This window comes from Lygodium microphyllum, chromosome 6, assembly GCF_053477565.2.
Source record: "Lygodium microphyllum isolate KBCC chromosome 6, Lygodium_microphyllum_v1.1.10, whole genome shotgun sequence".
Lineage (NCBI taxonomy): Eukaryota > Viridiplantae > Streptophyta > Polypodiopsida > Schizaeales > Lygodiaceae > Lygodium > Lygodium microphyllum.
In genome coordinates this window covers 95,884,689-95,912,061 of record NC_141140.1, presented here as the reverse complement: position 1 = coordinate 95,912,061, position 27,373 = coordinate 95,884,689, and positions in this window count along the sequence as shown.

The following is a 27,373-nucleotide window of genomic DNA, read 5'->3' as shown; positions in this document are numbered from 1 at the left end:
TTGATCATTTTAAGGAGATTTTTTTAGCATTGCATATAGTTTTGCATTGCGCTTAATTCATGGAAGTGTATATTTGGGGTGTATTATGGGTTGTTTCTAGGCCATGTGGTTAGTTTGACTGGTATTGCAAGATTGACCCTAAAAATATGGTCATAGTTGCTATGATCCTACCACGCACTCCAAAAGAGGTGCACAGCTTTCTGTCATCATTAGTGGGATATTATCAGAGGTTTATCAATGCATCGATAGAAAGAACATTACCATTGACGAACCTTTTATCATTTAACTATTTGTTTAATTAGAGTGAAGCATGTCAGGCATCTTTTGACGATGTGAAGCAAGAACTAACGAAAGTATTAGTCCTAAAGGCACCCAAAAGAGGTGAGGTCCTCTATATATTTTCAACAGCAATAATGCATAGTATTAGTTGCTATTTAGTCCAGATTTGGGAAGAGAAATGATATCATCCAATTGCCTTTGCTAGTTGTAAATTGAGGATATCTAAAATTAATTATACTTATATGGATAAATTGTGCCTTAAAATGGTTTTTGCAACAAAGAAATTTAGACACTATATTCTCTATGAGAAGGTGGTATTCTTTATGAAGGCGGAAGGACTTAGATGATTGATGAACAAGTTGCAGTCACCTGACCGTAGTAGCAACGTGATTAATCACTTTTTTTGCAGGAGTTTGATTATGAGATTGAGTAAGACACTAAAGCTATAGGGTATTGTGGAATGTCTTATGGATTTTGGGGAGCCAAAGGAAATTCTGGATGAAGGAACTGACATTGAGGGTACATTCAAAATTGATACAGCTTCCATCCCTTCCTGGTATGCAGCTATAATAAATTATCTATCTACAGGAGAGGTTAGACCTTCTCTATCAAAGTTTGAGAAGACAAAGATTAAGTAGCAAGCACTATGCTTTTTTATTATAGTGAGTATCTTGTATTGGAAAGGTGTGGATGAGATTTATCATCGATGCGTAGTACCTCATGAGGTACCATTTATTCTTGAGGAATACTATGATTCAGCACATGTGGGGGACATTTTGATGGATGGCTTACTACACTAAAAGCTCTACCTACTAGATATTGGTGGCCAATAATGTTCCAGGATGCTTTCAGTTATGTTAAGCACTATGATCTTTGTCAAAGAAACGATGCCAAGGAGAATCGTAAGTGGCCATTGAATCCTATTTTAGTTGTGTTACCCTTCGAAAAGTGGGATATCAATTTTGTTGGACCAATACAGCCTTCATTGACTACATAAAAGCCTTATATCATTGTAGCAACGGGCTATGTTTCAAAGTGGTTCGAAGCTTGAGCAACAATGAAGGATAATGCTAAGGAGATGACCGGTTTTATTATGAAGCAAATTATTTGCCGTTTTGGTCCACCTAAGGAGCTAGTGTTTGATCAAGGGACACAATTTCTGATTACGATTGTAGTAGCCTTAATGGAAACCACCCCATATAATCCGCAACCAAATGGTCAAGTCAAGAGTATGAATAAAAAACTTGTAGGGATCTTATCCAAGATAGTGTTTGAAAGTAAGCAAGATTAGGATAAGAAATTGTATGTGGCAGTCTGGGCTTACTATATGACATTTAAGAGAGCTATAGGCCACACCCCGTTTAAGCTTGTATATGGGGAAGAGTGAGTCTTACCATTGGAAATAGAGCTACCTACTATGCGATTTGCTCTCAATCATTCGTTGGGTGAGGTAGAAGCATTTCAGAAAAGATTTATTTCTCTTGTACGTCTTGATGAAATTCGATTGCATGCTCTATTATATCAAGAGGTAGGGAAAATGAAAGTGCTTCACAACCTTTGGGCTAAGAAATATAAATTTGTGAAGGTTAGTTGGTGCTATACTATGATGCTCTTTGTAAGCTATTTCCTAGTAAACTGGAATCCAAATGGGACGAACCGTATAAAATTGTCCGTATAGGAAAGAATGCCTCTACAGCCCTTTTAGCAAACTCGCAGGGGGTAGAGTTTAAAAATAAGGTGAACTTCAATAAGTTGAAGCCTTACTACATATAAAGGTTGACATTGGGCTTGGTGCCGAGGTAGGTCCTTTAGGATTTAGCTTTAACTTTTAGTAGGTACCAAGACAATCAAATGGGACGAATTATCCCTTATCTTGACCATCCGCATTTAGAGCAACATTACCACCAAGGTCAAGTGATCTAGTGGAGTAAAGATTATCAAGTTATTGAGTGGCAAGCTGAATCTTTCACATGGGATATTAAGGTCTATTGCCACCATTGTCAAAGGATTTTTACAAGTATTCCTTTCGATTTTAGCAAGGAAGTAGGGATTGTACCTATTATTCATCCTCTCTTGCAGCTCGACTTTGATTGTCATAAGTACGGGTGAGTTGATCAGTATGGTGTGGCCTATCAATGAAGACTAGTTCTATACTTTGTATTTTCACGGACCTTCTAGAGGGCCCACTAAGCATGTGACTATTGGTGTGGTCATTAAAGATCCTCAGCATAGAGTTGTTATGAAAATGGGAGTATATCTTGGCATTGCTTTTATGAATAACATGCAGAATACAAGGCCTTAATCATGGGACTAAATGCAGCGTCGACGTGGTGGTATCTGTCAATTATTGGTAAAAGGTGATTTATGGCTAGTGATCAATCAATTGAATGGGACCTATAGTGTGAGGGATCCTATTATATGTACCAATGTGCAGCCTTGGATATGATGCATATTTTTGAGGAAGTGACTTACCAACTTATTCCCCGATAGTGGAATCACTTTACAGACTCCTTGGCCAATTATGCTTTTGTTGAGGATATCTTTTTAAATTATGGTCCTAGAGCACTTTTACAATTGCCTTCTAATATCAACTCAGAGCTACTTTGGGGATTTCTTGCTGACACATCCTATTTTGGCCGTCATTGGTTAGTATGGATTATCAGTCAGGTGGCAATTGATCACCTTCCTATTCTGTCATGGATGCATAGGATTATTTATTGTCATATTTGTTGGACATCCGTTGCTATTTATGCTGGGGGGTTTACCCAATAACCTGATGAACTTAAAGTAGCGCTAGAGGAGCCATCAACCTTGGTCTGCTCAGTAGAGTTATGATGGGACCAAGGGTTTGTTTGGCAGTATGCAATTGAATGGTTGTTTCAGGAATTATTTCATTAGGCCAAGAGAGCTTCTTCTGTCCAAGTCCATGTGATATTTTTCCTTTTCGAGTATTTTCTCTCTGTGTTTTATACGTGTTTATGTAATTGTGGGGGATTTTTCTTTTGTTGGGAATTGACAATTAAGGCATGAAGTCCTAGGGTTAGGTTAGGTGTGTCAAGACACTCTTGAGCATTCTAAGAACTGTTTGAAAATGTAGTCCTAGTGACCCTGTTCTGTTAACCTACTAGGTAGCTATCTCTAAGCACTTTTGTTAGTAGTAAGGTAGTTAGAGAAGCTTGCCAAAGTTTTAAAAAAGAAGAGAAAATTTTCAATATACTTAAACTATAATAATAAAAAGATGTGTAAAAAGGGCTTCTAACCCCTCAAATAGAAAAGGAAAAAGAAAAATAAAATCACATGAGTAGTTGATCATCGCCTTGCAACGGCCTAGTAGGTTCTTGGGGACGAGTCATACCCGAAGCCGATGCCTTGTCTTCCTAAGGGTGGCATCTAGCTGGGAAAAATACTAAGGAAGGTTGGAGTGAAAATAAAAGTGAGCAGAAGAAATAAAGATTTAAGTGTCACCTTATGAGGGCTTGGTAGGTTCTTGGGTACCGAGTCAGGACACTTGAGGCCGATGCCCTATTCTCCTTAGGTCACTAGGTTCAAATCTCTTCTTTTTTTACACGCTCGAGTATGGAAACTTGATGGAAAAATATCATAAAATAAAAATATATGTTGATTGGGCTATAGGATTCCTTGCCTAGTAAGAGTTCTTGGTCTAGTTGTCCTAAGTTGGGTAGGTAGTTCAGGCCACCACCTAGGATAACTTCTTTGATGGTTCTTTTTAGCCGGTCTATGTTGGAGTAGTTTGTTAGCAGCTTGCTCTGGATTTTTTTCACATTATGCTGTATGGAGAAATTTGGGTAAAGGATATGCGCACTATATAGAATCTCATAAGCACAAAGTAGAAAAGTAGATCTATGTTAAAGCTATCAAGCATTGTACTTTACATTCATTTAGTATGTAATATGATGGTACTTTTGTCCTTTCAGTCAAGTGTCTTAGTCATTGTCCAATCACATAAGACTATGTTTATAAGTCCAAGTCTCAATCTTGGAACCTAATTCACTTGTGTGACATTCTATCTTCAACTCTATGTCTTCAAGCCACCATAACCATGCTCAGATCCATGCATTTCAACAAAATGCAAGAAAGCTATTGGCTATAAATGGATTTACAAGGTCATTGATGGATCTTTGAGCACTATAAGGCAAGACTGGTTGTTACTAGAAAGGCTATGCACAAACTCATGGTATTGATTATGAGGAAACCTTTGCTCCAATGGCTAAAATGGCCACTTTAATGGCTGTTAGTTATAGTGGCTACATTAAAAGGTTGGATCATGTATCAAATGGATGTTAAGAATGCCTTCTTGTAGAGGGAGTTGCAAGAGGAAGTTTATGTGGAGCAACCACCTATAAAGTGAATGAGAATCATCCATATTATGTATGCACCAAGGAAGCATCAACAGCTATAAACAAGTGTTAGTAACTTCTTGCTTTTGAATTACGAAGCATGCATATGTGATTTTACGAGTAAGTGGGCCTCCTCTTAGTTTTATGGCGCATATCGGTTTTCTATGGTTGAAATTGGTTTCTACTATTTGAAAATAGTTAATTCTATTAGAAATGTCAACATGAACAATGTCTTAATCATTTATATGAATTACATAAAATACACAAAACATGCAAAATAGGTAAAAGTGTGATTTTATGCTAAAGCATCAATTTTATGAGTTCCATAATGGTAAATTGTGCTTCCAAGGAGAAAAATGGAGAGTAATGATGAGCCTCAGTATTTTTAAGTGTTTCACATAGGAAAATGTAGAAAAACAAGAATTTTAATTACAAATAATTGTGAAAAATAGAGAAAAGTGAGTTTTAATTGAGACAAAAATAGATATCACATGTGGAAAATTATGGAAAATTAGGGCTATGTTTGTGCAAGTATAATGAAGGTAAGGCATGAGAATTTACCTTATCTTATCCGCATTTGTGTGTTCTAGTGTGTATTTGCTATTTACATTATAAAGAAACATACATGGAAACACCTCTTAACCTACCCAATCGGAACAAAAACCCTAAAGGAGAGAGGGGGTTTTATGTGCTGAATATGGTTCAAAATGTGATTTGTTTGTTGAACTTTTCATATAGGTTTTGATCTTACTTTAAGTATTAAGAGGTACAGTGGCACGAAGCAGTCCAACACTTCCTTATCATTGCAACAAAGTCATTAGTGAAGGAAAATCATGGAAAGAATATTTGAGCACATTCACAATGCTGGCTTCTCTTAAGTAAAATATTTGTGCACTCAAAGTCATCATAATATTCACCATATATCTTTTAAGTATATGAGAAATTTGAGTGTGTATCTCGGATCTTATAACAGTGGTATCAGAGCAGGTCTCTTTGCTTTTCTTAAAGTAAAGGCGATCCTTGCAAGAAGAAGGTAAAGATGGCAAGACTTGATGAAGCACCTAGAAGTGAGCAATTACAGGCTCAATTGACAAAGTATCATAGCTTGTTGGAGATTCCCGAAGTACGTCAATTGATTGACAACTTAAGGGAAAGGAAAGAAGCTACTTATGAAGGACCGAATCCTCCAAAAGATGGTGATACTGGAGGAAACACCATTGCACCAATTGATGGTGAAGATGCAAAGCATCCAATTGCTGAGAAGCTTCCTAGAAGGAAGAAAGACTCTCAGGTCAAGAAGAGTAAAAAGACCTCACCTCAAGTGAGGTGCATAAGGAGGGAGTCATCTCCCTCAGCAAACCAGCTACTCCCCTGAATATTCAAGTTCCTCCTCCTCCTCATCAACTTCTAGCTCCTACTCTCTTGGTTCTAAGTCTCATGCAATCCGCAAATAGGCAAAGAGGGACCATAAGAGGAGCAAAGCTTAAGAAGACTAAGACTTTCAAGTCTAGGGATAAGGACATAAAGTTTGACTCTTACTCTTGTAAGAGAGATCCTACTAAGGCGTTAGCCTTTGTCATGCAATTTGAAGTTGCTTTTTTTTATGGTAATTTCTCATAAAAGTCCAAGCTCATTTAAGTGTGATGAACATCTACCTTGGTAAGGTATTCCTCCTTTGCACATTCTTGTCCCAATAGTTATAGGAGCAATTTCAAGAAAAGCCCTCATGGATCATCAAGCATAGTCCAAATCACTCAAATAAAAATGGCATATCTTCTTGATATATGTTTTACCAAATTATTTGACATTTTTTGCATGCTCGTCATATAGAGATATGATATGGAGAGTTTCCATAATTGTGCCAAGTAGAGTACACATTAAAAGAAATGGATCTTAACATATTTCCTTCTTCAAATCTTCCTCTAAGGATGCTCTTCTATATGATCTACACATTCTATTTGGTTGTGGCTTGCATGCGATGAATCTTGGTATGATATAATGCAATAGTCTTTTTCTCAACCCTTTTTATAGCTAAAGAAAGTATCTTGTAATAACCTTTGCTACTTTTTCAATATGATATGACCACATAGGTTTCCTTGATGATAAAACCTTGACAAATTATAAGTACCTTGCATATTATGTATCACAGTTGATGATAACATAGGAAAATATTTCAATGTTAATGAAGGCAATCTAGCAAGATTCTCTCTCTCTCTATCTATCTATCTATCTATTTGAGGGTTAAGTAATCAACACGTAAGGGTAAGGTCTTTGATTCCTTGCAAGTTACTATGGCACCATAGGAACTACCTATGCAACTTTGGGGGGAATCCCTGATGGATGAGCTTTCATAGCCATGGTTGCATACACTCCTCACATGTTTCAAGCTAGAGAGGAATAGTGAGTGGATGCAGTGGGGCAAAATATTTCACTGGTACAAATATACTCTAGAATGAAAAGTCACACTAGAACTTGTTGCCTCTAGGTCCATAATAACACAATATTAGTGAGTTTGGGAATCTCCCAATTCCCATTTTTTGAAGGCTAAAAAGGTGGCACCCTAATTACATGCCCATAAGTTTCTCAAAACCATATGATGTGGCCTATCATTGGAAAGTGCTTGAAAAATGGAATCTATTGAGCTATAAAGTGCTTGATTTGGAGTCATAGTGTTTGTGTTATGACAAATCCAAAGATTTGACCACGTTCCAAACTTATGGGAAATTCCCATATTCCCCAATATTGTGTTTAATGGGATATTTCTATAATGAGTGGTTTTTTTTCTAGTTGATCTCATACAACAGCACACCTCGATAGGTGGTTGAAAGCAAGGTGTCCATGGCATGTTGTGCTTGAGCTAGAGCAAGTTGCATGCCATGTAGAGGTGGTGCTAGTATGTTTCTTTTTTATGATGAGGGTATGCCTATGAGCTACATTGACATTGGTGCTTCTTTGAAGATGGTGTCTAGCATGTGAGTAGATATTCCAACTAGCTTTGTAGAGGCTCTTCTCAAATATTGGCCATGTGGTGATGAGGAAGCTTCTTTGTTCACTATGGTGGTGAGGGCAGATTGTGGTCAACTTAAGATTATTCTAGGGGTGTTAGGGATGGTGGACCTCTAAGGATATTTCCCATTTCATTGCATTATTATATACATTGGTAATCTTGAGGTTATTATAGGGGTGTTAGGGATGGTGGACCTCTAAGGATATTTCCCATTTCATTGCATCATTATATACATTGGTGTACTATCCACCCATGATCTAAGAGATGGTGTTAGCATTATGCAGCTCATCATGGTCTACATGTACCCATGGTCTTGGTGTTTTGGCTTAATAATTCCCAACCATGCATATTTCCTCTATAGTCTTCTCTAGACACTTATTTGGCCATATTGGATCACATTGGGCTTTGTTGAGAAATGTGCAATCACATCGACCATAGCCGCTATGTAAGGATCAAACAAGGCAAAGAAACACATTCTAGATAAAGCCTTAGACTAGGTCATGTATGCATGGTTTATTAAAACCATAGTTGGTGAATACCACAGTCACTTTCCACCTTTCCTCACCTACCAATACCACCTACTATAAGCCTATAAAAGTGGAGCCCCGAGAGGAACACCAAGGAAAAGGGAATTCTCTTGCAAGAAAATCTATCTTGTAACATCAACAAGCTTGTTTATCATGTTTCATATGATCACAATGAAGAAAAGAACACCAGGCACAACAAATCTTCATGCAGCATCATGTAAATCTCCCACGGTTTTAATAGAATCAACCATATTCTTCAACATCCTCATAAAATCTATCAATATCACAAAGAAAGCAAAGAAGTACACCATCTTTGAATGGAAATACATCACATAGTATTCATCTTCAATATCTTCATAGTCTTCTCTCTCAATTCTCTCATATACAATCACTCTGTTTTAGTAGAATTGGCTATCTCTGACTCCCTCTCACACACTCCATCAATAATACATCATCTCCTCACTACAATCTCTCAAAAATTACTCTCAATAATCACTCTTAGGTCGTGGATACCCCTCCCAAGAGGTATGTCTGATATGAAAGGTCACCAGAGCCACTACAGTGTCTCTTCACAGCTCACTACTGTCACTTCACTCTAGTCTTCTCTTGAGTCTTCAGCAGCTACTTCTTCCACTTCTTTCAGCTCTTTTGCACTTGTATTCACCTCTTTCCAAGGCTAGAAAACTTTCCCAAAATCACACATACATTCCACAGAACACTTACAGAACAGTCTACAGAACAGTACCAGAACAGTTACAGTACAGAACAGAACAGAAGCAGAACAGAAGCAGAAGCTCTACAGAAGACCTACAGAAGGTTACAGAAGGTCATCAGAACTACATAACTCACTTTCAAACCATTCAAAACTCTCACAAAACATTCAATAAACTTTCACAATATCTCATTCTTCATCAATCAATACTCCATCCCTCTTTACAGAAGACAATCAGAACAAAAACAGACCAAAACAGAACAAAACAGAAGGTATACAGAACCAATCAGAACCTATCAGAACATCACAGAACCATCAACAAACATCATGATCTTCCAAAACACAATCAATATCATCCAAAACACTCTCAAACCACTTCCAAATCAATCAATCATCTCATAAAATCAACCATTCAGCTCTCAAAAACAACAAAAATCAGCCAAAAAACAAGTCATTTCAACACTCAACATATCCCCACACTTAATAAGGAAGCGTCCTCGCGACCTAGGAAAAAGGGAATACAAGTTCATTTCAAAGCTTCACTTTAATCTTCAATATCTTCTTACAAAGAATCCATCCACCACGACCCCAACTTATAACCTGTTTCTGATATATAAAAATACAAAGAAAGGAAAACTCTTTTACACATTAACACCTCTTATCAAACTAAAAATCATCACAAATTTATAAAGGATATAAGAGTTTGCTTCTTCTTCTTCTGCATCAACTTCAACTCTCCAACCACGACCCCATCTCTACAAATCTCCAAAACATAGCTCGTACACAAGATCCAATAGGAAACCACCACGTTCGTTTGACATACATGAACTCACAACACAAACACTAATACACAACCCAACCATCTGAATGACTTCCTCAAAAAGAAGAGTTTGGCATTAAAAAGCTTGCAGTATACATTGGAAAGGCATCAATGAAGATGATCCCTCTTAAAAGATTGATGTTGTCTGAATCGATCCATAGATAAGGATTCATCTACAAAGTTTTTAGGAGGATTTTGAAAAAATTGGAGACAGCACATCCTTTCCAACAGGACTAGGTATCTGCTAGGCAAACAAAGGGCATGAAAATACAATATCTCCAACTGTTGAGAATCAATGCTAACATTGACATTCATGCACAACTTTGGGATAGGCTTTGAATCAGTATGAGAGTGCCTATGCATATACGCCAGGTACCAAGCAAAGTGAGCAGTTAATCTCACTGAGGGATCTGCAGACTGTGAATATTGTTGGGCAAAATGAACATAGTTTTGATAAGCTTGACTTGAAACTGTCCATTCCCCTGGAATTACTGGCCAATTAATCTGCGGTCCTGTAAGGCAATCATCCGAACTCCATCCCCTTCTTCTGGAAATCTGATTATCAAAACCGGCACAGTCACTAACCAACTGAGGTGGTTGAGATATGGAAGTGTTAGGAGAGGGTAATGGAATAAGGGAAAGTGGATGTAGGGAAGGATAGGAAAAATCATAAAAGGAAGAAAAGGTTAAAGAAGGAGTGGCAGAAATTTGTAAGGAATCACTAAGGAAAGGTGTTAACTGATAAATAGGAAATGTGGAGGGTACATTTATGAGGGGTGAAGGACAGGGTGGGGAAGGGGAAAATACCCTATCCTCAATAAAGGAACAATAAGTGAAAATAGGAATTTGAGGGGAAGATGAAGGTTGGAAAAGAAGTGGTAAAATTACTGTGGAATTTGTTTGACAAAGGGAGAAATATATAGCATAGCGGTGAGCCAATTGTTGGTAATAAAGGAGGGTAGGAACAGAAGGTCCCAAGAGAGATCGTCTATGATAGGCATCAAAGAAAGTAGCATCAAATGGATTATGTTTGGAAAGATAAGTTAAGAGATCCATCCTCAGTTGGTTAGTACTCTGTACAAAGGTAGGAGCTGTGTTTTGTCTTTGATTGAGGACCACCGAATCAATCATTGAATGCCACGAACTATCCTGACAATCAGCCACTTTGGAGGAATAATTCTGGAACATATCAGCTATGCGCAACTCCAAATGATTGACATAGAGAACAGCCTGTAAGACCACATCCCCCACATACCATGCCATATCTACCTCATCTGGAATTAACAAATCTCCTCGGAGATACATGTATGCCATCAGCATGGTGTCTGGCGTGACAGAATCTTCAAAGACCATTCTAACTACCTCTGTCAACAACTCAGCAGACCAAGCCCCACTCCAGCCATCCTCTGGAAAAGGTAAATCCATCGTGGAAAGCTTCATATAGAAGACCAGCTTCTGTAAGTGGTAGTGGACAAAGAAAGAATGGTCTGGTAAGACAAAGTCCTGAAACTGTTCAAAGGTAGACCATAACAAGTCCATTCTGGACTGCAATCTTTCCACTTTGTCTTGGAAGAAAGGGCACAAAGTAGCCTGTCTCTGTAATGCAGCCAAGTCCTGCTGTGAAAGAGAAGGAATTAATGGAACAGGAGGGCTTGGAGGAACAGAGCGGGACTTTGCAAGCTGATCTTGCAACTGCTGGATTTGGGAGGCTTGGTTGGCCACTGTGTCATTAGCCATTTGTAAAGCTGAAAGCTTGTCATCTAATTGAACTTGGAATTCTTTCGCTTCGGTGGACATCCGCTCCTTCTCTGCTGAAAGGCTAGTAAGCTGTGACTGAGCCTCGAATAACTGGGTCTTTAATGAAGAAATCTCATCACTCTGAGTGGCAACCAGTTGGGTTTGCTGTTCCATTTGCTTGAATAGATCTGCTAGGGTATCCTTAGCAGATGCTAACTCAGATGTTGCCTTATGCAACTGGTCTTTGGACTGCATGAGCTCCTCATAGAAAGATGCGTACAGCTGTTGAACACAGGCTGTCACTGACAACTCAATGGAACTTTGAATATCCTTGCAGAGGAAAGGAATGGCATCTCCTGAAACGAGACTGTTCAGGGAAGGAACGGAGATATCCAAGGATCCTTCTCTATGTGCCCTGAATAGGTTATTGCAAGTGAGAAACCCAGGGAGTTCACTAGCAGAAGTAGCAGGGATAGGCACTGAGGGAAGTACAGCAGGGGCTTTGTCCGCTACCCTCTTCAAGCGTTTGCGCTGTATGACCAAGGGAGGCGGAGAATCATCATCCTCAATGTCAATAGGTGCTGACTCTTCTGAAGGTGGAGGAGGTGGTACTGGATCGGAAGGAGGAGGTGGAGGCACAGTCTTCTGTAAACCTGAATAGGTCAAGAAGGCAGACAAATATGATCCATAGGTAACATTGGTAACATTACCCCTCGTGACTTTAACAAAATGCTGATCCATCTTAGTAAGGAGGTAAGTGCTCCAATCAATGGCAACTCCTTTTAGCACCATCCTGGAAGCTGTGAAAAGCTCTTTGGACAAATAGTGGGATGGCGTTTTGGCAGGCATGAATCTGTCCTGAAGGAACTGGCACATCGTCTTCCAGACGGGATCAGTGATCATAGAAAACGAAACTCCTGAAGAGTTTATCACTTTCTTAACATCAAGGACCTCCCGTGTCTGCTTCTGCAACAGTTTGAGAATCTCTTCATTAGAGAAGAGCTGTCGAGTGGTCACGAAAGGTTCCCCTTTGGAGGGTAAGGACAAAGCCTTCCCTAAGCCTCGAGATGTCAATGTCATAGACATGCCTTGGACTACTCCTGTCTTCTTGCTGTAAGAGGCCAGGAACTCATCACAGACGGACGGATCCTCTGGAAGTAATGGAAAAGGAGTGGCCACAAAAGCAGCAAGTCCTGCCTTCGTGAGGGGCTCAAAAGTAAGTAGGGACGAGTAATCCCTACTAACTAGTGGGACGTACTGGATAGGGGGAGGAGCATGAGAAGGCGCCATTCAGATGGTTACACACACACCACAAACACAGACAATCAAAGAGAATGCCTGCAAAGCAACAGACAAAAAAACCAAGGATAAGAGGATTACCAAATAAAACGTGACACGACCTACTAACCCCAGGCAAACCACATCCTAGAAAAAATTTGACATGACCTCGAGACAAATGCGACCGAAAGCTTCATGCGATGCATCAAACAAACACCCTGAACCCCGTATCAGGCAATAAAAGAAAAAAAAACGACATACCGTACCCGTAATCGTAACTAAGACATGAAACCAAAACCATACCATATCCGACACATATCAATACGACATCTGGGATAGAACCAAGACTGGACCATCGAAAACATCACTAAGAACTGCGTATACCCATCCCACGAAACGTTTCATTAAAAAGGGAATTAAGTGCAGTGAGGGGGAATTAATTTAATGAAGGATTGATTTTAATCAATTATTAAAAATGGGTGAATTTTTATTAGGTGATAAACCTTAATAAGAAAACGGCGGTTCCTTATTACAAATTATTTTACCAATTATTAGGTTAAACGGTGCATTGATACGATTCCCGGACTTCGATTCCCGACTGGGTCTCTAAATGCAATTCATTGATTATAATTAAGGTGATGTGGAGCGCTTTTTTGCCAGCGCGTGCTCATGTGACGGCTGGTTCATTTTAATTAAAATTTTAGAGTGCCTCTTTAGCGCACGTAGCGCGTGCTAAGTGAACGGCTGGTTTATTTTAATTAAAAAAAAGGATGTGTGTTGAGCGCGAATGCGCGTGCCATGGTGGGTGAATGAAAGGGTTTATTTTAACAATTAATTGTGATTAAGGGGGAAAATAAAAATAAAGCACATAAAATAAATACCTGGAAGGGTGTGTATGAAAATGCAAAGAATACGCGTCTCCGCTATCCAAAAAGGTATCTGGATTTTTGTCGATACGGTTAGTTGGTGTGTTGAAGGAAAATGGTTGTATTGATTATTGTATTGTATTTTTAAGGAATTTTAGGGGAAAATTTAAATATTATGATAGCTAGGAAAAAGATACCAAAAATAAATAAAAATGTGAAGGGAAGTGTTAGGAATTTTTCAGAAATTAATTTGAAATTTTTTAGCATGTTAAATGAATTTTTAGCATATTTTTGGGTATTTTGAAAGATGTTGGAATTTAAAAACAGGCAAAAATATTTTTTTTCTGAAATTTAAAGGTGGAGAAAAAGAGGGCCATGGATTGCAAAAATAAAAGGAAAGGTTTCTAGATTTTCTGTAAATTTTCAGAATATAAAGTGGTTTTTTAATGATTTATTTATATTTTTCAATGTTTTTGTGTGTGTTTTAGTTGTTATTTAAATGGAAAAAAAAAAAAGGATTTACGGGTGTGTTAATTAAAAATCTGGGAAAAATACCCAGCAACAGGCTGCGTGGCAGCTATGTGGTCAGCAACCAACTGATGAGCTTCCGCACTCGATCCCGCACGACCGCACGATCAACCACAAGCGCGTACACACCCGCACGCGTGTCGACAGCTCAAGGGTGGTTGCAGGTGGGACTGGGGTTCATGGAGGGGGTGTGGTGAGCTGCTGCGGGTCTGCAGGGTAGGACGGGGGCTTGGGTAGGGTAGTGTGTGTTAGGGTGCACGTGGGTAATGGGGGGAATGAGGGTGGAAAAGGAGGAAAGGGAGTGGGTGGTGGAAATGGGGGGTTAGATGGGGGTGGGTTTAGTGGGTTGCAGTGGGGGGAATGGGGGTTAGTGGAGGGTTAATGGGGGGTAATGGGGGGTGGGTTAGAGGTGGGTGGGAATGGGGGCTTAGATGGGGGGTTGTTAGTTTAGTGTTTGTGGGGGGGGGGGGGGGGGGGAAGGGGGGCTTAGAGGGGGGTTGGGGAGTGGGTTTGGTTGCAGGGCACGTGGCAGGGCACACGGTGGCGGGCGCAGGGCGGCAGCGGGCAGAGGCGACGTGGGGTCCAGCGCAGGGCAGGCGAGCACGGCGGCCACGTGGCGGGCGCAGGGCGGCAGCGGGCAGAGGCGACGTGCAGGAGGGCGCTGAGGACGGCGGGGTGGTGTTCACGGCGGCCAAGGCAGGGGCGACCACAGTGGAGCAGGCGGCTAGGGCGGGCCACGAACGGCGGATGGCGTTGGGCTTCGCGGTGAGGAGGGGGCGCACGGACGGCGCATCAGCGAGGGCTCGCGGCTGGAGGCGGGCGGCATCGTCACGGGTTCCTGTGGTCCACAAGGCGGTGCAGCGGCACAGGCGCTGCACGACGGCCACAGGAGGGCGCATGCGTCGAGGAGGAGGGCGGGCTGGCGACCCGGCGGCGGGCACATAGGCAGCAAAAGGGCGCCAGGCGGCGATGACGAGGGAAAGAGGGAGGGGAGAAGGAGGGAGAGGGAAAGAGAAGAGGGAGTGGAGGAGGTCGAGGGAGGAGGGAAGGAGGAAGAAGAAGAAGGAGGTAGAGAGGAAGAAGAAGGGATGGCGGGCAGGAGAGAAGGAGGAGAAAGAAGGGAGAGGAGAGAGAAGAGAGGAAAGAAGAAGGGAGAGGGAGAAGACGTGCAGAGAGGGAGCAGGCGTGGGGGTACGCAGAGAAGGAGAGAGAAAGAAAGGGAGAGTGGGGGAAGGCAGTTGGGATTCGGGGGGGGGAGGGTGTCCGTTGGAGACATGGGTGGGGTAAAAAATTTGTTTATTTTTTTTCATCTCTTTTTTTTTTGTTTTTGTTTTTTTTTTTTTTTTTAAAGGAGGTAAGGGCAATGGGCGGGGGGCAAGGGTGGATGGGCAGGGGCAATGGCGAACGTATCCCCGTCCCGCGCACGTGCGCGGGGCGGGGTAAAAAAATTTGCCGTGACGGGATTGAAACGACGCTGGGAGGACGGTACGGGGTACGCGGACACGACCGGGGCGCGTGGAGACGCGTTAAATCGAAAACGGGCGCGTTCACGCGCAAAACGAGCGCGAGAAAAAACACAAAAATACAGAAAAATTAATAACTCCCAATCCGGATGTCAAAACGAAATACCGTAAAAACGAAAAGTGGGCAGGACGACAGGGGGGAAACATTAAAAATACGGGACGGGGGTTCCGGGAGGGGTAAAGGGCGTTCACGTGCAAAAAACACAAAAAACGAATCAAAAACGCAATTTAAAAATTAATATCGAAAGATCCGTGCATCGGAATGAGGTGTGGAAAAAAGGAAAACTGTGCAGAAAGATGTGCCCGACAATCCTATCATATCAAAACATAATTCCGACTGAAATAAGACGCGTTCACATGGGAAAAACCCAAAAACAAAACCCGAAAATGGGATCGGAAATTAATATCGAACAAACCGTTCACCGGAATGACATGCAGTAAGAAGAAAAAATGTCCGCAGGAAGGGGTGGCACAGGGTTATCACATTAAAACGCAGTTCCGGCGGGAATAGGAGGGGTTCACATGTGAAAAACTCCAAAAAGACTCCCGAAAAGTCAGTTTAAAATTTAATAAGTGAAAATCTAAACGTCGAAAAAGGGTGGAGAAAAAAGGAAAAAGGGAGGGGAAGGCACAGGAGACACGGCTGTCAAATCAAATTGGAATTCCGATGCAAATAGGGCAGGTTCACATGGAAAAATGTCAAAAATACGCACGAAAAAGTTGCGAAAACCCGGAAAATTAATAACGGACAAACCGTGTATCGGACTGATGCGGAATAAAAAGGAAAAATGTTAGGGGAAAAGCTGTGGTCAGGGCTATGACGTCAGATCATGGTTTTGAAGCAAGAAAAGCGCGTTCACATGGGAAACCGTCTGAATCGTGTAAAATGCTTCAAAAATTAATAACGCAAAAACCGTGCACCAGAACAGGGGCAGGTAAAAAGGAAAAATGGACCGTTCAATGGGAGGAACAGGGCTATAAGGTTGGATTTGGAGTTAAGTGAACGTAGGGTACATTCACATAGAAAAACCTCAAAATCAGGGAATGAAGGCATACTGCAAGGGAACAGTCCCAAGGGTGGGTGAAACATAGCCGGGCGGGTGGGAAGGGACCCCAGGAGGGTAAAAGCAAGTCATGGTATACATGCATGAACAGGGTAAGGCATATGCAGAAAGGTATGCACTGTAGACGCGCAGGGACGCGTCCCCACACTTAAGACCTTAACGGATAGGGTTAACCGAGCATTAGGGACCTAGGACCATGCCACAGACCATCCACTAACTTCCCCACACTTAAAACATGAACATCACTAAGAAACAGAAATGGGAGGGTTAGAAAAACTTGGCCCGTTTCGTCAAGAATCAAGGTTGAGTGTCAACGGCACGTCCAGTGTGGTTGTCGGCGCTGGAGGGACCAAGGCATCTTCACAGCACACGTCCAGTGTGGTTGTCGGCGCTGGAGGGACCAAGGCATCTTCACAGCACACGTCCGTCATGGCAGGGACCACGCAACAGCACCCAGGGAGGTAGCTGATGGAAGGAATCGCAAGAAATCCGTCGATGATGAGGGATAGTGCACTCAACTCACAGTCACTCAATTGGAATGAAGGAACAGTCACTCGCCCCATGACTAATATCACTCGAGAAAGAATGATTAAAACCCGTAACTCATACCCGGTTGAGGAATCAACAAGGGGCGAATGGTGTAGAAGGAGTATGCCAGGGTGCACAGTTGATGGTGCATTAGTGCGTCCAACCCGTCTGGCATAGGTGCAAGGAGGAAGGCAAGGGAGCCTTACGGTGCAGTGTACAGAACAGGGTGATGTGTCTTGTGATGATGGCAAAAACCCATCCCGTGGGTGCATAGGGAAACAGGAACATACCTGACTCCAAGTGTCGTAACGTCTCTCAATCTCACCTCTCGGTAATTGATTGAAGAAACTCCAGTCACACTCATCCCACCCTCTGTCTCACTCTCTGTTGATAGTTACAGGAGGGCAGCCTTTTCCTGAAACCCATTGATGTAATCCTCACAGTCACTTGTGCAAAGATTGTATGCCTTGTGCGCAGTTGATGGTGCAACTGTGCATCCCGCCCTGTGCCGGCATACGGTGCGAGAAGGAAGGCAAGGGAGCCTTATGGTGCAGTGCACAGAAACAAATTGTGCTTTGTGCATTGAGAGGCCCATCCCGTGCGTGCAACACTTCATTCACACTTCTCACCTCTCATTCGATTTGAAGAGAAAAAACTGGTCTCTCGCCCCACCCTCTGTCTCACGCTCTGTTGATAGATACAGAGGGCAACCATACTCACTTCCCCATCCGGTTAGGATGAAAGCTCACATCACTCAAGGGGTTGTCGATGAAGATCGCGTCATCAGTTGTTGAAGAGGCGTACCCAGGGAGGTAGCCATCAAATCGAACATTGTGTTGGATAGGAATATGTCGTCTGCTAGAGGACAGGTAGTCACTTTGCAAAGAGACCCAAGACACAGCGTACCAAGGGAGGCAGCTTCGGAATTGGATCCTAGGGATATCAATCAATGAATCCACTTTCTGGACTGCTGGGTGTTACCACCTTTTCCACAGCCAGCTTCTCGACCAAGGGTGTTTATCACCTTTTCTTGGAACGAGGCCTGCTATGACAGGGAATTGTTTCCTTTTCTCTCATAACAGATTTGTTTTGTTTTTTTCTTTTTCTTTTTCTTCTTTGTTTTTTTTCTTTTTCTTATTTTCCCCTATTCCCGAGGGTGTTTCCACCTTTTCTCGAAGAATAGATCGGCATGACAGGGACCTAAGTCCTTTTCTCCAATGACCGATATGTTTTTTTTTTTTTTTTTCCTTTTTCTTTCTTTCTGCAAAATGAGCAAGGGAATGGTAGAAAAAACCATGTGTCAGAACCCACCTCGCCACTGATGCTGGTGGAAAATAGAGGATAAGAGATCAAGGCTGGAAGGGGGGTTTGAGGGGACAGAGGGTTGCGTCCACTTCATCAGGAGTGATTGAAGAACGGCTATCAGAAGTAACATCATAAGAAGTACAATGCCGCGCCAACGAGGGAAAGGATCAAGTGTCCGTAATTGTCAAGATCCCCAAGGAGGGAAGTACTTCTTCAGGCGATATCCATTGATCAGAAAGGGATCATCAGAGGCATCCAGGGTCTGTATTTGGACAGAGCCATTAGGGTTGACTGCAAGTACCTTATAGGGGCCCATCCACCGCTGTTGGAGCTTGCCAGGAAACTTGCCAAAGCGTGAATCATAGGCTAGGACCAAATCACCTTCTTTGAACTCCTTGTGCTTGATGAAGCTGTCATGGTAAGCCTTGCGTCGGGCTTGCGTGGCTTCCATGCACTGTAGAGCCATCCTACGAATTTCATCCAAACATTCCAAGTGCAGGAGACGGCGTTGCAGTGAATCATCATCCCCCAACCGCTCTTTGATAGCTACTCTCAAAGAGGGTAGTTCCAATTCAACAGGAAAAACTGCTTCTGTACCATACACCAACTGGAAAGGTGTCTGTCCTGTTGCTGCTTTATGGGAGGTTCTGTACGCCCAGAGGGCCTCTGTAAGTCGATCATCCCAATCACGACGATGTGCGGCAATTGTTCTTGTCAGAATCGAGCAAAGGATGCGATTGGTGACTTCGACTTGGCCGTTGGCTCTGGGGTAATAGGGAGTGGACTTGCGATGGCGGATCTTATACAACTCTGTCAACTCCTCCATGACTTTGTTAAGGAAATGAGTGCCTCTGTCACTTACCAGCTCTAAGGGACTGCCAAAACGGGTGATGATATTCTCGTACATGAACAGGGCCACGCTGTTACCATCGTCCCGCTTAAGGGCTTTAGCTTCACACCACTTTGTGACATAATCTGTACATACGAGGATGTATCTGTTCTGTTTCCTTCTGGTAGGAGGATCGATCGGACCGACGAAGTCGATGCCCCACTTCTCAAACGGCTTTAAAGGAAGGATAGGGTGCAGTGGCATGGCACTTGTCTTCGTGGGTTTCCCCATTCTTTGACAAGCATCACATCTTTTACAGTAATCATAGGAATCTTTGTGAATGGTAGGCCACCAATATCCTGCTAGCAGAGCCTTCCTGGCTGTAGCTTCTCCTGCAAAGTGACCTCCACATGGCTCGTCGTGGCAAGCCTTCAGAACAATCCCAATCTCGTCTCCTGCAACACATCTTCGGAGCACTTCATCTTTGCCTTTCTTGTACAGTGCACCACCTAGCAAGGTGTATGGGGCTGATTCTAGCATGAGCTTCTTCCTTTCCCGACTGGAGATACCAGGAGGGTACTGTTGGGTTGCCAGTAGATTGGCAATGTCTGCATACCAGGGAGTTACAGTTTCTACCAAGAATAGGGAAGCATCAGGGAGGTCTGGATCATCCTGCTCCTCGTTTGCAGTTTGTGGGATACGCGACAGATGATCAGCCAGAACATGGGAACGACCAGGCTTAGTAATCACCTCAAAGTCGAACTCCTGGAATAAAAGGAGCCACCTCATCATTCGTCCTTTCACATCTGCTTTGTTCATTAAGAAGGACAGGGCCTCATGATCCACATAAAATTTAAAGTGGGTAGATAGGAGGTAATGGCGAAACTTCTCCAGGGCAAACACCATTGCCAAGCACTCCAGCTCTGTCACTGTATAGTTTCGTTCCCTATCAGTGACTTTTCGGCTTGCATAATAGATCGGTTGATCCAACTTCGAGGAGCCCTTTTGGCAGAGGACAGCACCTAAGCCTTCAATTGATGCATCAGTGTGTACGTGGAACTCTTTCGTCCAATCAGGAGGTTGCAGGATGGGTGCCTCTATCAGACACTGCTTCAGAGTGTGGAAGGCTTTGTCACATTCTTCTGTCCAAGTAAACTCTACATCTTTCCTCAGGAGCTTGTGCAAGGAGGTTGCCTTTGTCGCAAAATGGGCTATGAACCTTCTGTAGTAACCCACATGGCCTAGGAATCCCCTCAACTGTTTGAGGTTGGTGGGTGCTTGCAGAGCTGAGATCTTTTCGATCTTTGCAGGGTCTGTTGATATCCCTTGTGCAGAGACAATGTGGCCCAACAGAACTCCAGAAGAGACCCCAAAGATGCATTTGTCGGGGTTGAGGGAAATCCCATACTCCCGGCATCGATCAAAGCATTGCTCCAGGTGGTCCCAGTGTTCACGGATCAAACTATAGACACAAAAGTCATCCAAATATACCTCAATAAAGTCGTGCAGATGATTTTGAAATGCAGCCATCATGACTCGTTGGAAAGTAGCAGGGGCATTGCAGAGCCCAAATGGCATCACTCGGTAAGCGTAGGTCCCCCATTCTGTGGTGAAGGTTGTTTTGGATTGGTCTTCTTCTGCGATTTGGACTTGATTGTATCCGCTGAATCCATCCAGGAGAGAATAAAGTTCATGTCCTGCCACTGTGTCCAACAGTTGGTCTGTGAAAGGGATAGGAAAGTGATCCTTCTTCGTCTTGGAATTAAGCTTTCGGAAATCCACACATATTCGCAATTTTCCATTCTTCTTGGGTACAACCACGATGGGTGAAACCCATTCACTGTTTGCCACTGGATAAATGAACTCGGCTTCCAGAAGCTTCAGCAACTCCGCTTTCACCAATGTGGAATAATTCGGGTTCATTCGCCTCTGTCGTTGCCGTACTGGCTTGGCATCAGGATCCAAGTCAATATGATGCTGACATATTGTGGGATCAATCCCCTTTAGGTCTTTGTAAGACCATGCAAACACGTCTAAATTCTCTTTCAACAAGTTGTACAAGGTTGACAACTCCTCTTCTGGGAGACTGCTACCCACCTTCAAGTGACGTTCAGTGCCTTCTAAATCCACAAAGGTTAACTGCCTTTCACCTTCTACTTCACGGATGAAGGTCCCGCGGACTGCTTCTGGATACAGATCTGACTCCTTCAAGGGAGTGGTGTCCTCTTCTGATGTCCCACTAGAACCAACTTCTTCGTTTGGTGGAGACTTAGGTTGCTCCTTAAGACGTTGGAATGGGATAAGCGCCGTTTCGGGTTTGGTTTCAAGATTAATTACGTCTTGGCTTGAAGACTCATCTTCTGATGATACATCCAGGAACGTCACATAACAGGGACCCTCTGATGCCTGTTGGGTTGGTGGGATTGGTGCTTGTTGGCACGGTGCATCATCATCATCTTTCTTTGGCAAAGATAGGTTAGGACGGCAGGAGCCACTACTGAAAGACGGCTTGTTCTTCTTAATCCACGTCTTATAAAGGTTTTGCATATGAGAAGATCCATTTACCAGACCAAATGGTACCATTGCAATTCTGTCCCATAGCATGAGCTCATCGGCTTCTGATGCTTCTGGAACTTCTTCCTCCAATGTATCCTCTTCAGGTGGGATAGACTCTTCTGGCTCGCTTTCATCATTCTCTTCGTCCATATCATATTCATCCTCTTCTGTCTCTGTCTCTGCTTCTGCTTCTGTCTCTGTTGATGCTTCTGCTTCTGCTTCTGTCTCTGCTTCTGTCTCTGCTTCTGTCTCTGTAGGAGCTCTGTAACAGAAGAATAGATTCTCTGTTTCCCCTCCTGCCTCTGTCTCTGCTTCTGCTGTGGCCATGTAACAGGGAGAGCAGTACATCCATGCTTCTATCTCACTATCAGAAGTGATTTCAGAAGTCATGCCTGGTTCAGGCAGGAAGTATTCACCCATTGATAATGGCTTTGCATCCTTTGGAAGTCGGCTTACTGTATCCACTGTTAAGGAATGTGCCACTGTTTTCGTAGGAAGGATTTGTTTGACAGCATCTTCGTCTGCTGATGTTCCATCTGTAGCCTCGTTAGGGGAATCAGAAGATAATTCCAAGGAGGTGGATCCATGTCCTTTTTGAGAACCATACAGTTTCAGCACCACTTTGTTGGGTCCTCTGCCCAAGGTCAAGGTTCCTTTGAACCAATCCGTCCTTGCTCGGGCTTCAAAAAGCCATGGTCTGCCTAGTAACAGAGGATAGGATGTACCATAAGAGTTTGGCTTCACCACCAGATAGGTTAGCCAATAATCTTTTCCAGCCACTGTAGTCTTCACATATGGGAGAATGCCCAAAGGCTTGATTCTGCTCTGATCCGCCAGTCTGATGAGCCATTGGGTTGGTTGCACACCTTGTAAGCCTAAATCCTTCATCGTCACATCCGTCATAATGTTTACTGATGAACCACCATCAATCAGTGCATTTGCAATGAAGCAGCCTTCTATCCATACGCCAGTCTCTGGGGTACCCGGATCTAAAAAAGCATTAGCCACATCCACTTCTTTTACAGGCTCTGGAGCCTTGTTGGACTTTGTTGCTGTTGAGGGAGCAATCCTTAAACCACGTCTTTTTGTCAGTATACTTTTGAATCTTTTCCGGCAACTGGGAGACAACATCAATAATTGTCGGAATGTGAGGTTTGGTTTAAAGGTATCTAGATCTCTAACCAGATCGTATTCCTTAATAGGATCCACTGGCTTCTCTAACCGGTTAGGAAATGGGGCAACACCCATTTTCATTTTCCCTCTTTCTTCCAACAGAGGCATTACAGAAACTTCTTCTACCACTTCTGGCACTTCCTCCTCTTCTGTATCCTGGACCTCTGGTCCTGTCTCTGTAACTGTCTCTGTAACTCTCTGTGGCTCTGTAGGGCTCTGTACGACACTGTTAGGCTCTATTCTGTTCTGTTCTTCTGGTGGAAGACTGAACTTCACTGTTCTGGCAGGAGGGTTATTTTCTTTCTGGGTAGGTGGTTCCTTCTGCTTTGCACGAGTGATAGCAGCAACTTCTAATTCCACCAAATTGGAGGTAGGCTCTTGGGCCTTGGACGGACTATCAGTAGCACCGTTTTTCACTGGGGCTGGGCTTGGACAGTCTTTTGCAGTGTGGCCTTCTCCTTTGCATCGACTGCATAAGGGCTTGTAATCCACTGACCTTCGAGGATTTGGACAATTTGGTGAGATGTGTCCCTTTTCTCCGCATCTGTAACACTCCACTTCTGATCTCTGACCACCGCCAGACTGTCTTCCTCTGTAACTTTGGGAGGGAAATCTTCTGGGTCCAAAATTAGGACCAAACTCTCTAGGCTTGGGTCCAATATCTTGTGTTGTCATTTTGGATTCCAGCAAGTTAAATCTTGCGTCTTCTTCCTTTCTTCTCCTATCATGCATCTCTTTTAGGGAGCAAATGTCCTCTGTATGGTTCTTCCGCAAACAGTAGGAACAGAAGGCTCCAGGGATGGTTGGTTTTCGTGTACATTCAGTGGCTAAATGGCCTGCTTGATGACACTTACCACACCAAGTATTTGACCGCATCACATCTCTTCCTGCTCCTGCAACGTTGGATATGCTCGCTGTGTTCACTTTCAGCGTCTGTAGTTGCTCTGTAATCACATCCATCAACTCCTTTTTGATGTTTGCAACTGAGTTGGATAAATAATCCTTCAAGCTTTCTCCTCCAGACGTACTGACAGGAGGGTTTTGAGGAGTCTCTGTAATCACTGCATAAACGGGTTGGGCTGGTACAGAGGGGTCTCTGTTCTGGTTCTGATTCAGAGCTCCTGTTTGAACTGTTGGCTGTTGACTCCAGTTGGTAGGGTTCCACTGTTGCTGCTGATTTGGCATTGAGGAAATTGGTTGGGACCATGGTTGTTGTGGTGGTTGGGCCATCATTTGAGGCATGGATTGTGGCCACTGTGGATTTGGTGCACTGTACTGTGAGACCGGGGGCATCTGTTGGTAGGGATAGGGAACAGTCCCTGGGACTGCATTTGGTGGGTACATCATTCCTGGCACCAGAGGAGGTAGGACTCCTCTTCCTGTATTCATTGCTAATCTAGCTTCCACTTCATCGTACAGTCTGGCACCTTCTATTGCAGCTTGCAGGGTGGCTGGTCTTTGTAACTCCACAAACTTACGGACTTCTGGTTGTAATCCTCTGAGAAACACTCCCTTCTGAATGCCATCATCTAGATTATGGTTAGTCCATCTCTTCAGGATGGATTCCATTCGTGAGACATAGGCTTCCACTCTTTCTCCAGAGGACTGACTTAGGTTCATAAATTCCTCTCTCATCCGCTCTTCAAAACCTTCACGCCTGAATTTAGTGAGGAAGGCCAACTTCAGGTCGTCCCATGTGCCAAAAGTTCCTGCTGCTTGTCTCTCATACCACTGAAACGCCGCGCCCTTGAAAGTGGCGGGGAATATTGCTAACCAATGCTCAGGGGTTCTGGCATTGTTAGCCACACACGCTACCATAAACTCTGCTACATGAAGATCAGGGTCTTCATTGTACTCTCCCTTAAAAACTGGCAATGGGACTACATTCGCTGGTCTGTCATCAATATTTCCAGGACGGATCTGGCTTGGAAGTGGACCTCCAGCAGGAGGAGGAAGGGCTTGATGTGCCATTGGGACTTCTGTAAAGAGTTCCGCAAGGGCGTCAAAGGCGGCTTCTGATGCGAGCTCGCTCTCGGCTCGGATTCTTGCTTTCTCTCTTTTCACGTACCTCTGGACTCGTTCCAACGCTTGCCTTTTTATTGCGTCATTCATCAGGGGGTTGACTCCACTATGTTGTTAGTGCTCCACAGAGGGTTAACAGAAGGCTTCAGTCTCTGGAGGACTCTCTTGCCAACATTTCTTCTACTTCTTTCCTCTCAACGTCCCTAAATTCTGCTTTCATGCCACTGCACAGAGGAAGGTATTCGGTTCTGAAGGTGTCAAAATGCATACGTCTGAGCATTGTGGTGGTGCCATCATCATAGTAATGCCAGCTTCTGATGGTTTCAATAGTGTATGTTGTGAAAAACACTCTGTCTACCAACTTCCAGTGGGTTGCTAATTGAACAAACAGAAGATTATCAGTACACCAAGCATCCCATGTATCTTGCTGTTGAGCGTCCACGAACAAATTCCAACTCTTTTCCTTCTTGTCTTTGTGAACCTCTACAGACCAAGACTCCTGAAGCTTCTTCACAATCTCCCACTTGATGTTGTCTGGAAACTTCTCAATGAATGCCAAATCTTCCATGGATGTTCATTCTCTCTGTTTCTGCTCTTCAGTTTGTTCCCAAACAGTTTGCCACCAAGATGCAAGTTTCTGCTGCTTCAATAGGAAGAGGAAACTATCCACTACATAGAGCATGCATCATGATGGTGATGTGTTTCCGCCATTGTGGGATGAACTTCTTGTGGAAAGTGGCTTTTATTATGAGAAATTCCAACTCTTCAGTGGAAGAAGGAATTTTACAAACATCCATTGAATTCTTCTCTTCTTGGCAATGCCAATTCCTTCATTTTCAGCCTCTTTTGGTGCTTGTTGATGGCAAGTTTCCCCGGCTGCGCACCAAAAACATGGAGCCCCGAGAGGAACACCAAGGAAAAGGGAATTCTCTTGCAAGAAAATCTATCTTGTAACATCAACAAGCTTGTTTATCATGTTTCATATGATCACAATGAAGAAAAGAACACCAGGCACAACAAATCTTCATGCAGCATCATGTAAATCTCCCACGGTTTTAATAGAATCAACCATATTCTTCAACATCCTCATAAAATCTATCAATATCACAAAGAAAGCAAAGAAGTACACCATCTTTGAATGGAAATACATCACATAGTATTCATCTTCAATATCTTCATAGTCTTCTCTCTCAATTCTCTCATATACAATCACTCTGTTTTAGTAGAATTGGCTATCTCTGACTCCCTCTCACACACTCCATCAATAATACATCATCTCCTCACTACAATCTCTCAAAAATTACTCTCAATAATCACTCTTAGGTCGTGGATACCCCTCCCAAGAGGTATGTCTGATATGAAAGGTCACCAGAGCCACTACAGTGTCTCTTCACAGCTCACTACTGTCACTTCACTCTAGTCTTCTCTTGAGTCTTCAGCAGCTACTTCTTCCACTTCTTTCAGCTCTTTTGCACTTGTATTCACCTCTTTCCAAGGCTAGAAAACTTTCCCAAAATCACACATACATTCCACAGAACACTTACAGAACAGTCTACAGAACAGTACCAGAACAGTTACAGTACAGAACAGAACAGAAGCAGAACAGAAGCAGAAGCTCTACAGAAGACCTACAGAAGGTTACAGAAGGTCATCAGAACTACATAACTCACTTTCAAACCATTCAAAACTCTCACAAAACATTCAATAAACTTTCACAATATCTCATTCTTCATCAATCAATACTCCATCCCTCTTTACAGAAGACAATCAGAACAAAAACAGACCAAAACAGAACAAAACAGAAGGTATACAGAACCAATCAGAACCTATCAGAACATCACAGAACCATCAACAAACATCATGATCTTCCAAAACACAATCAATATCATCCAAAACACTCTCAAACCACTTCCAAATCAATCAATCATCTCATAAAATCAACCATTCAGCTCTCAAAAACAACAAAAATCAGCCAAAAAACAAGTCATTTCAACACTCAACAAAAAGGAACTCATCCCCGCACTCATTCTATCAGTCATTCTCATCAATTGTACTTGCATTATGTTTGGATAATATCAGTTGTTCTTCTTTGTCAATGTCTATGTCTCATTATGATTGTCTATTTGCTCATCAATGATCCTCCTTAGCATGCATGCTCATTATTTTAACATGGTATCGGAGCAGGTTTCAAGTTAATGAGTCATTATGCCACTGATTGAGTCATTCTTCCAGTTTGAATTTTTGGCTCCCTCCACTTTCCC